The sequence below is a fragment of the Sapajus apella genome, unplaced genomic scaffold (genome assembly GCF_009761245.1).
Source record: "Sapajus apella isolate SASKATOON/1434 unplaced genomic scaffold, GSC_monkey_1.0 scaffold5, whole genome shotgun sequence".
Lineage (NCBI taxonomy): Eukaryota > Metazoa > Chordata > Mammalia > Primates > Cebidae > Sapajus > Sapajus apella.
In genome coordinates, this window is record NW_022436945.1 from 49,679,143 (window position 1) to 49,688,055 (window position 8,913).

At 40.3% G+C, this 8,913-nt stretch overlaps 1 long non-coding RNA gene across 1 annotated transcript; it reads right to left on the reverse strand.

Annotated features, from left to right (window-relative positions):
* Window positions 1-3,852: 3,852 nt before the first annotated feature.
* Window positions 3,853-4,284, reverse strand: LOC116548796. Its single transcript, XR_004267543.1, has 2 exons — window positions 4,242-4,284; window positions 3,853-3,968 (listed from the first exon to the last, which is right to left on the reverse strand). It is a non-coding gene; the product is annotated as an uncharacterized LOC116548796 (long non-coding RNA).
* Window positions 4,285-8,913: the final 4,629 nt, after the last annotated feature.

Consider the following 8,913-nt stretch of genomic DNA (forward strand, 5'->3'; position numbering starts at 1 on the left):
GATGGCGTCTTGCTCTGTTGCCCAGGCTGGAGTACTCTGGCGGGATCTCAGCTCACTGCAACCTCCTCCACCCAGGTTCAAGCGATTCTCCTGCCTCAGCCTCCTGAGTAGCTGGGACTACAGGCCATTCTACTTTTTTAAAAAAGTAACACTTAGAAGAATTACCTGTCAACATTTTTTGCTGAGAAAATTACCTTCACACAGAAACTTCTACTTGAGTGTTTATAGCAGTTATATTCATAACTGTCGAGTGCAGAGACAGAATGTTCTTTAATGGGTGAACTGGTGAACAACCTGTGTTGCATTTATACAGTAGTACTAATCAGCAATAAAAATTACTGATACCTGTCAACAATGACATTCTGGAAAAGAAACAGAAAACAAATCAGTAATTGTCAGGGGCTGGGACTCAAGCGAGGGATATTAATGACAAAAACCATGAGAAGACTTGTGGGGTGATGGAACTGTTTTACATCTTGCTTATGGTGACACTGGTCACACAACTGCATATATGGGCCAAAAACAACAGAACTGCATCCTAACGTGGTTTAATTTACTTTGGGGTATCTCAATAAACCTGACTTAAACATGAGTAAAGTGGAATAAGAGTTGTTAAACGATCACTGTGAAAATAAAATGGCTTACGAATAGTTATGAAGTATGAGCCCCACACCAGCAGCATTGGCGTCACATCAGTGTCACTGTAAAAACTCAAAGAGTTTATGACGTGTGGGCTGCATACCAACAGCATCAGCTTGTCAGAAATAATCTCACGCCTGCCCAAGCCTACTACATACGAATTACATGTATACCAGAATCCCGGATGAGCATTTCATAAAGTTTGACAGGTACTGCTAGTACGAAGCAAACCACTCAAGTGTGGTTTGCACCCTGATGCCAATCTGCAAGCTGTTACCTGTCTGCAATGAGTCAGACGTTGAGAGGAAGGACTTAGAACCTTGAGAGGGATTTGAAAAAATGATTTTGTTTGTTATATCTAATAATAAAAACTCAGAGCTTGTCTTTTTAATTTCAATTTTCCAGTATTGCATTTTTACTGTATTTTACAAAAACATGTCTGCAATGAATTGAGATAACACCATGCAGATAAAAGGTGTAATTAACACTAACAACTTCCTGCATAAGAGAAGAAACTTTTATATGGACATTTAAACATCTGCATGAAAGAAGCCATCCCTGCCCACTTCTACCTGCAATTCCCCCAAACCAGTGGTTCCTAGAGGACAGTAGCAGAAACCCTGAATTGACACTTCCTGAATTCATTTCCTTGGTCAGAACAAAAGTCTAGGGTTCAGCCCAATTTAGCTACTTCTATTGTCCCCAACTTCTAGCCTTCTCCTGTACTACCATTTTCCATTGTAACAACTTTCAGACTTGATCAGTTTCAATCCTTGAAGACCTCTTTGAGCACCTACTTTGTAATCTTTGAATAATCATTCTAGATGCTGGTAGTTTTAGCTGGCAAACATGTTTACCCTTTCTATCCATTGAACCACTTACTAACAATAGCTAACAAGACCAAAATATCTGCCTCTCTACAAGCACCAATTCTATTTCAAAATCCTTCAAGAATATTCAGGAAGGAAACAAAGAGCCTGGTCATTGCTCCCTCAAATTTGAGTAATCATAAAATAGGCTCTGTAAGAGAATTTGATTGGTTCACTGTAAAACCGTAACCATTACTGGAAGGATAATTATTTTTTTCCTATATTTTAAGTTATGGGATACATATGCAGAATGTACAGGTTTGTTACATAGGTATACATGTGCCATGGTGGTTTCCCGTACCCATCAACCTATCATCTACAGTAGGTATTTCTCCTAATGCTATCCCTCCCCCCTTACTCCCACATCCCGACAGGCCCCATTGTGTGATGTTTCCCTCCCTGTGTCTCATTGTGTTCTCATTGTTCAACTCCTACTTATGAGTGAGAACATGCAGTTTTTGGTTTTCTGTTCCTGGGTTACTTTGCTGAAAATGATGGTTTCCAGCTTAATCCATGTCCCTGCAAAGGATGTGAAATCATTCTTCTTTATGGCTGCATAGTATTCCCTGATGTATATGTACCACATTTTCTTCATCCAGTCTATCACTCATGAGCATTTGGGTTGGCTCCAAGTCTTTGCTATTGTGAATAGTGTTGTAATAAACATATGTGTACATGTGAATGATTTATAATCCTTTGGGTGTATACCCAGTAATGGGATTGCTAGGTGAAAGGATTTTTCTGGTTCCAAAACCTTGGGGAATTGACACTCTCTTCCACAATGGTTGAACTAATTTACACTCGAACCAACAGTGTAAAAGGGTTCCTATTTCTCCGCATCCTCTTCGGCATCTATTGTCTCCAGATTTTGGAGCATAGCTTTTTGATGTGCTGTTGGTTTTGGCTTGCCAGTATTGTATTGAAGATTTTTGCACCAGTTTTCACCAGGGATATTGGCCTTAAATCTTCTTTGTTTGTTGTGTCTCTGCCAGGTTTTGGTATCAGGATGATGGTGGCCTCATAAAATGAGTTAGGGAGGAGTGTCTCTTTTTCTGTTGTTTGAAATAGTTTCAGAAGGAATAGTACTAGCTCTTCTTTGTACCTCTGGTAGAATTCACCTGTGAATCTGTCTGGCCCTGAGCTTTTTTTAATTGGTAGGCTGTTAATTACTGCCTCAATTTCAAAACTTGTTTTGGTGTATTCAGGCATTCGACTTCTTCCTAGTTTAGTCTTGGAAGGGCATATTTGTCCAGGAATTCATCCATTTTCTCTAGATTTTCTAGTTCACTTGTCTAGGGGTGTTCATAGTATTCTCTGATAGTAGTTTGTATTTATGTGGGATCACTGGTGATATCGCCTTAATCATTTTTTATTGTGTCTATTTGATTTTTCTCTCTTTTCTTCTTTATTATTCTGGATAGTAGTCTATTTTGTTAATATTTTCAAAAACCTGGCTCCTGGATTTACTGATTTTTGAAGAATTTTTTGTGTCTCTGTCTCATTCAGTTTTACTCTGATCTTAGTTATTTCCTTTCTTCTGCTAGCGTTTGAATTTGCTCTTGCTTCTCTAGTTCTTTTAATTGTGATGTTAGTATGTCAATTTTAGATATTTTCTACTTTCTCTGGTGGGCGTTTAGTGCCATAAATATCTCTCTACACACTGCTTCAGCTGTGTCCCAGAGATTCTGGTACGTTTTGTGTTTGTTCTCATTTGTTTCAAAGAACATATTTATTTCTGCCTTGATTTTGTTATTCCCCCAGTAGTCATTCAAGGGCAGGTTGTTCAGTGGCCATGTAGTTGTGCAGTTATGAGTAAGTGTTTTAATCCTCAGTTCTAATTTGATCGCACTGTGGTCAGAGAGATTGTTTGTTATGATTTCCATTCTTTTGCTGTTGTTGAGGAGTGTTTTACTTACAATTATGTGGATTATGTGGTCAATTTTAGAATTCGTGCTACATGGTACTGAGAAGAATGTATATCCTGTTGATTTAGGTTGGAGAGTTTTGTAGATGTCTGTTAGGTTCACTTGGTCCAAAGCTGAGTTCAAGACCTGATTATCCTTGTTAGTTTTCTGTCTTGTTGATCTGTCTAATCGTATCAGTGAGGTGTTAAAGTCTCCCACTATTATTGTATGGGAGTCTAAGTCTCTTTGTAGGTCTCTTAAGAACTTCTTTTATGAATCTGGGTGCTCCTGTATTGGGTGCATATATATTTAGGATAGTTAGCTCTTCTTGTTGCTTTGATTCCTTTACCATTATGTAATGCCCTTCTTTGTCTATTTTGATCTTTGTTGGTTTAAAGTCTATTTTATCAGAGACTAGGATTGCAACCCCTGCAGTATTTTGCTTGCCATTTGCTTGGTTAATCTTCCTCCATCCCTGTATTTTGAGCCTATGTGTTTCTTTGCATGTGAAACGGGTCTCCTGAATAGAGCACAGGGCTGGGTCTTGACTTTTTTTCTTTTTTTTTTTTGAGATGGAGTTTTGCTCTTATTGCCCAGGCTGGAGTGCAGTGGTGCAATCTCAGCTCACCGCAACTTCCGCTTCCCAGGTTCAAGTGATTCTCCTGCCTCAGCCTCCCGAGTAGCTGGGAATACAGGCATGTGCCACCACATCCAGCTAATTTTTTTGTATCTTTAGTAGAGATGGGGTTTCACCATCTCTTGGCCAGCTGCTCTCAAACTCCTGACCTCATGATCCACCCACCCGGACCTCCCAAAGTGCTGACTCTACCCAATTTGCCAGTCTGTGCCTTTTAATTGGGGAATTTAACCCATTTACATTTAAAGTTACTATTGTTATGTGTGAATTTGATCCTGTCTTTATGATGCTAGCTGATTATCTTGCATATTAATTGAGGTAGTTCTTCATAGTGCCGATGGTGTCTACATTTTGGTATGTTTACCAGTGGCTGGGTATCGGTTTTTCCTTTCCATACTTACTGCTTCCTTCAGAAGCTCTTGTAAGGCAGGCCTGGTGGTGACAAACTCCCTCACCATTTGCTTGTCTGTAAAGGATTTTATTTTTCCTTCGCTTATGAAGCTTAGTTTGGCTGGATATGAAATTCTGGGTTGAAAATTTTTTTCTTTAAGGATGTTGAATATTGGCCTCCAGTCTCTTCTGGCTTGTAGGGTTTCTGCAGAGGGACCCACTGTTAATCTGATGGGCTTCCCTTTGTGTTTGACCTCACCTTTCTCTCTCACTGACCTTAACACTTTTTCCTTCATTCTAACCCTGGTGAATCTGGCAATTATATATCTTGGGGTTGTTCCTCTCGAGGAGTATCTTAGTGATATTCTCACTATATTCTGAATTTGAATGTTAGCCTGTCTTGCTAGTTTGGGAAGTTCTCCTGGATAAAATCCTGAAGTGTGTTTTCCCATTTGGTTCCATTCTCCCCATCACTTTCAGGTATACCAATCAAATGTAGGTTTGGTCTTTTCATAGTCTCATATTTTTTGGAGGTTTTGTTTGTTCCTTTTCATTCTTTTTTCTCTAATCTTGACTTCATGGTTTATTTCATTACATAGATCTTCAATCTCTGATATCCTTTCTTCTGCTTGATTGATTCAGCTGTTGATACTTTGTGTATGCTACACAAAGTTCTTGTGCTGTGTTTTTCAACTCCATCAGGTCATTTATGTTCTTTTCTAAACTGGTTATTGTAGTTAGCAGTTCCTGTAACCTTTTTTTGAAGCTCTTAGCTTCCTTACATTGGGTTCTAACATGCTACTTTAGCTTGGAGGAATTTGTTGTTACCCACCTTCTGAAGCCTACTTCCATCAATTTGTCAAACTCTTTCTCCATTCAGTTTTGTTCTTTTGCTGGCAAGGAGTTGTGATCCCTTGGAGAAGAGGCATTCTGCTTTTTGGAATTTTCAGCCTTTTTGTGCTGGTTTTCCTCATCTTTGTGAATTTATCTACCTTTGATCTTTGATGGTGGTTACCTTCAGATGGGGTTTTTGTGCGGGCATCCTTTTTGTTGATGTTGATGTTATTGCTTTCTGTTTGTTAGTTTTCCTTCTAACAGGCCCCTCTTCTGCAGTTCTGCTGCAGTTTGATGGACGTCCATTCCAGATTCTGTTTGCCTGGGTATCATCAGATGGGAATGTGAAAGTCTGCTGAAGCTGCACCCATAGCCACCCTTACCCAGGTGCTACATCCCAGGGAGATGGCAGTTTTATGTATGAACTTCTGACTGGGGCTGGTGTCTTTCTTTCAGAGATGCCCTCCCCAGAGAGGAGGAATCTAGAGAGGCAGCCTGGCTACAGTGGCTTTTCTGTGCTGTGGTGGCCCACCCAGTTCAAACTTCCTGATGCGTTTGTTTACACGGTGAGGGGAAAACAACCTACTCAAGCCTCAGTAATGGCAGACACCCTGTCCCCCACCAACCTTAAGTGTCCCAGGCCGACTTCAGACTGCTATGCTGGTGGTGAGAATTTCAAGCCAGGGGCTCTCAGCTTGCTGTGCTCCATGGAAGTGGAATATGCTGAGCAAGACCACTTGGCTCCCTGGCTTCAGCCCCCCTTCAGGGGAGTGCACAGTTCTATCTTGCTGGTGTTCCGGGTGCCACTGGGGTACCAAAGAAACTCCTGCAGCTAGCTCAGTGTCTACCAAACAGCTGCCCAGATTTGTGCTTGAAACCCAGGGCCTTGGTGGCGTAGACACCCAGGGGAATCTACTGGTCTGCAGGTTGCGAAGACCTTGGGCCAGATAGCACTGTTTCTCAGGGCACAATCTCTTGTGGCTTGACTTGTCTAGTGGAGGGAGTTCTGTGTCCCCTTGTACTTCCTGGGTGAGGCAATGCCCACCCTGCTTTGACTCACTCTCTGTGTCTGCACCCACTGGTAACCAATCCCAATGAGATGAGCTGGGTACCTAAGTTGCAAATGCAGAAATTACCCGTCTTCTGCATCAGTTTCTCTGGGAGCTAGAGACTGGAGCTCTTCCTATTCGGCCATCGTGCATCACAGAAGACCTCTGGTAGTTTAATTTCATTGTGTAATAAGTTTTGAATTTGGGTTTCCTAATTGTCTTTAGTGAAACAATCATTTTAATTTTTGGCTCACTTACATCATATTAAGCTAATTGGAAATGTCATCAGGTTTTCCAAGTCATTTAGGAGACAGAATTCCAGGCAAGACAGATTCTGTCTCTTGCTGTGCCTGTCTACTAACCCCACTCCACCCCCCAAAATAAATGCAAACAATTCTCAATCATAAAAATATGGCACTCAGTTACCAGAAAATTGCCGTCATTACTAAATTATGTAAATACCTCTCATTTCAAAATAGTTGTGTTAAATTCAAACTGCCTTAAAAACTATATACCTGAGCATTTTGAAATTATTATTATTATTATTATTATTATTTTTTTTTTGAGACGGAGTTTCGCTCTTGTTACCCAGGCTGGAGTGCAATGGTGCGATCTCGGCTCACCGCAACCTCCGCCTCCTGGGTTCAGGCAATTCTCCTGCCTCAGCCTCCTGAGTAGCTGGGATTACAGGCACGTGCCACCATGCCCAGCTGATTTTTTGTATTTTTAGTAGAGACGGGGTTTCACCGTGTTGACCAGGATGGTCTCGATCTCTTGACCTCGTGATCCACCCGCCTCGGCCTCCCAAAGTGCTGGGATTACAGGCGTGAGCCACCGCGCCCGGCCTGCATTTTGAAATTATTAAAGAGGCTATATTAAAACTGTTTCTAGGTGTTCAGAATTCATTTAAATTATATCCTAAAGACTGATATATTTAACATTCAAAAAACACATTTTGTACATCCAAGAATCGATAATCATGGTACTTGAATTGATAGACTACACTTATTTTTTATATGTAAAGCCCCCACCTCCCTCCTTTCCTCTTCCCTCCCTCCCTCCCTCCCTTCTTTCCTTCCTTCCTTTCTTCTCAGATTAAAGTCATTAGGCAGGTTTGAATGAGGAAAACTGCCCAACCAGAGTCAGAACTCAGGAAGGAATGTGGATGAGAAGAGAAATAGCCTGATGAGGCTGAGAGATTGGTCATACACATGGAGACTGAGCAAATAAATATGTTAAGGATAATGAGAGCTAAGTCAGAGAAGTGAGTTGAAATATGAAAAGAGTTAAGATAGAATGAACCCTATAGTGTTGGATTATAATTAGTAGTACTGGTGTGAGTACATGGTTTTCACTATTTTTAGATGCAGAAATATAAAGGGATTTGTGTATGTGTGTGTGTAATCTGGCTGTATGTTTGTACACACTTACATACATGTATTTTCTACCTCTGTCCACTGATAGGGCCTAGTAGCACTGAGCACATCCAGTACCCAGATCTTTCTTTCTAAATATCATTCTCTTAAAGAAACTAGGGCACCTTGCAGAAATAACTGGTTGCAGAGTAGAGACAACAAAGCTACAAAAGAAGGACAATACATCTTGCTTCACCAGTTAGTAAGTGCTCAAAGAATGTAGATGTGCAAAAGGACACAGAATCAGCTTGAGGTGTTCTCCCTGGCCAAACCTAAGACAATTTGGGTATCAAAATAAATGGTGTTACCAGATTATATAACATTACATAAAATAGGAAGCCATCAATCCACATGGATGTCATACAAATGGGGTAAGAGAAATTCCTTCTCTAAAGTTGAATGCCCACTAATAAATGTTGGTGCGATGATGAAATTAGGATATCACCATCTGGTGATCATCATGGTAAAAGAAATTCAGTTAAGAAATATCAGTGCTAACACTCAGTGGGTAAGATTTGGAGAAGAAATATGATAATTACCTTGTTTCAAACTGTGTCTCAATGAAACATTATACATTACAGATGGAACAAAGAATTTATAGTGAAGAAGCTCAGCAAATACTAGCTTACCCTAATGTCCAACATTAATGTCACCAGGAACAGGAAATAAAATCGGGGTCATGTGGTGCAGCAAAGAGAGAACATCACTTCTGTGACGGTCCCAACAAAATGCATAACCTGAATCTAATCACAAGGAAACATCAGACAAACCAAAATTAGGATATTCTGCAGAATAACCAGCCTGTAACCTTCAAATATACAAAGCCCACAAAGGTCAGGGAATGACTATATTTTTTGAATTGAAGGAAACTAAAGAAATCTGACAAGTAAGTGTAATATGTGATCCCAAAGGATGCTGTTGGAACATTTGGTGAAACTTGGATGGAATCTCTGGGTGAACATAGATAGTCATTCTTTAAAGTGTGCTTGCAACTTTTTTTTTGTAAATTAATCATTTTTAATGTACAAAGCTCTAATGCCCTTTAAAAAGCCCTCCCTAACTTCCTCAGACTGTACCACTCCTCAGGTTTGCCTGTGTTATATGTCCCTTTGCAAAGTGTCCCTGTGTGATCAAAACAAAACCAACCTTATAATACTGTATCAGGTCAGCAGTACT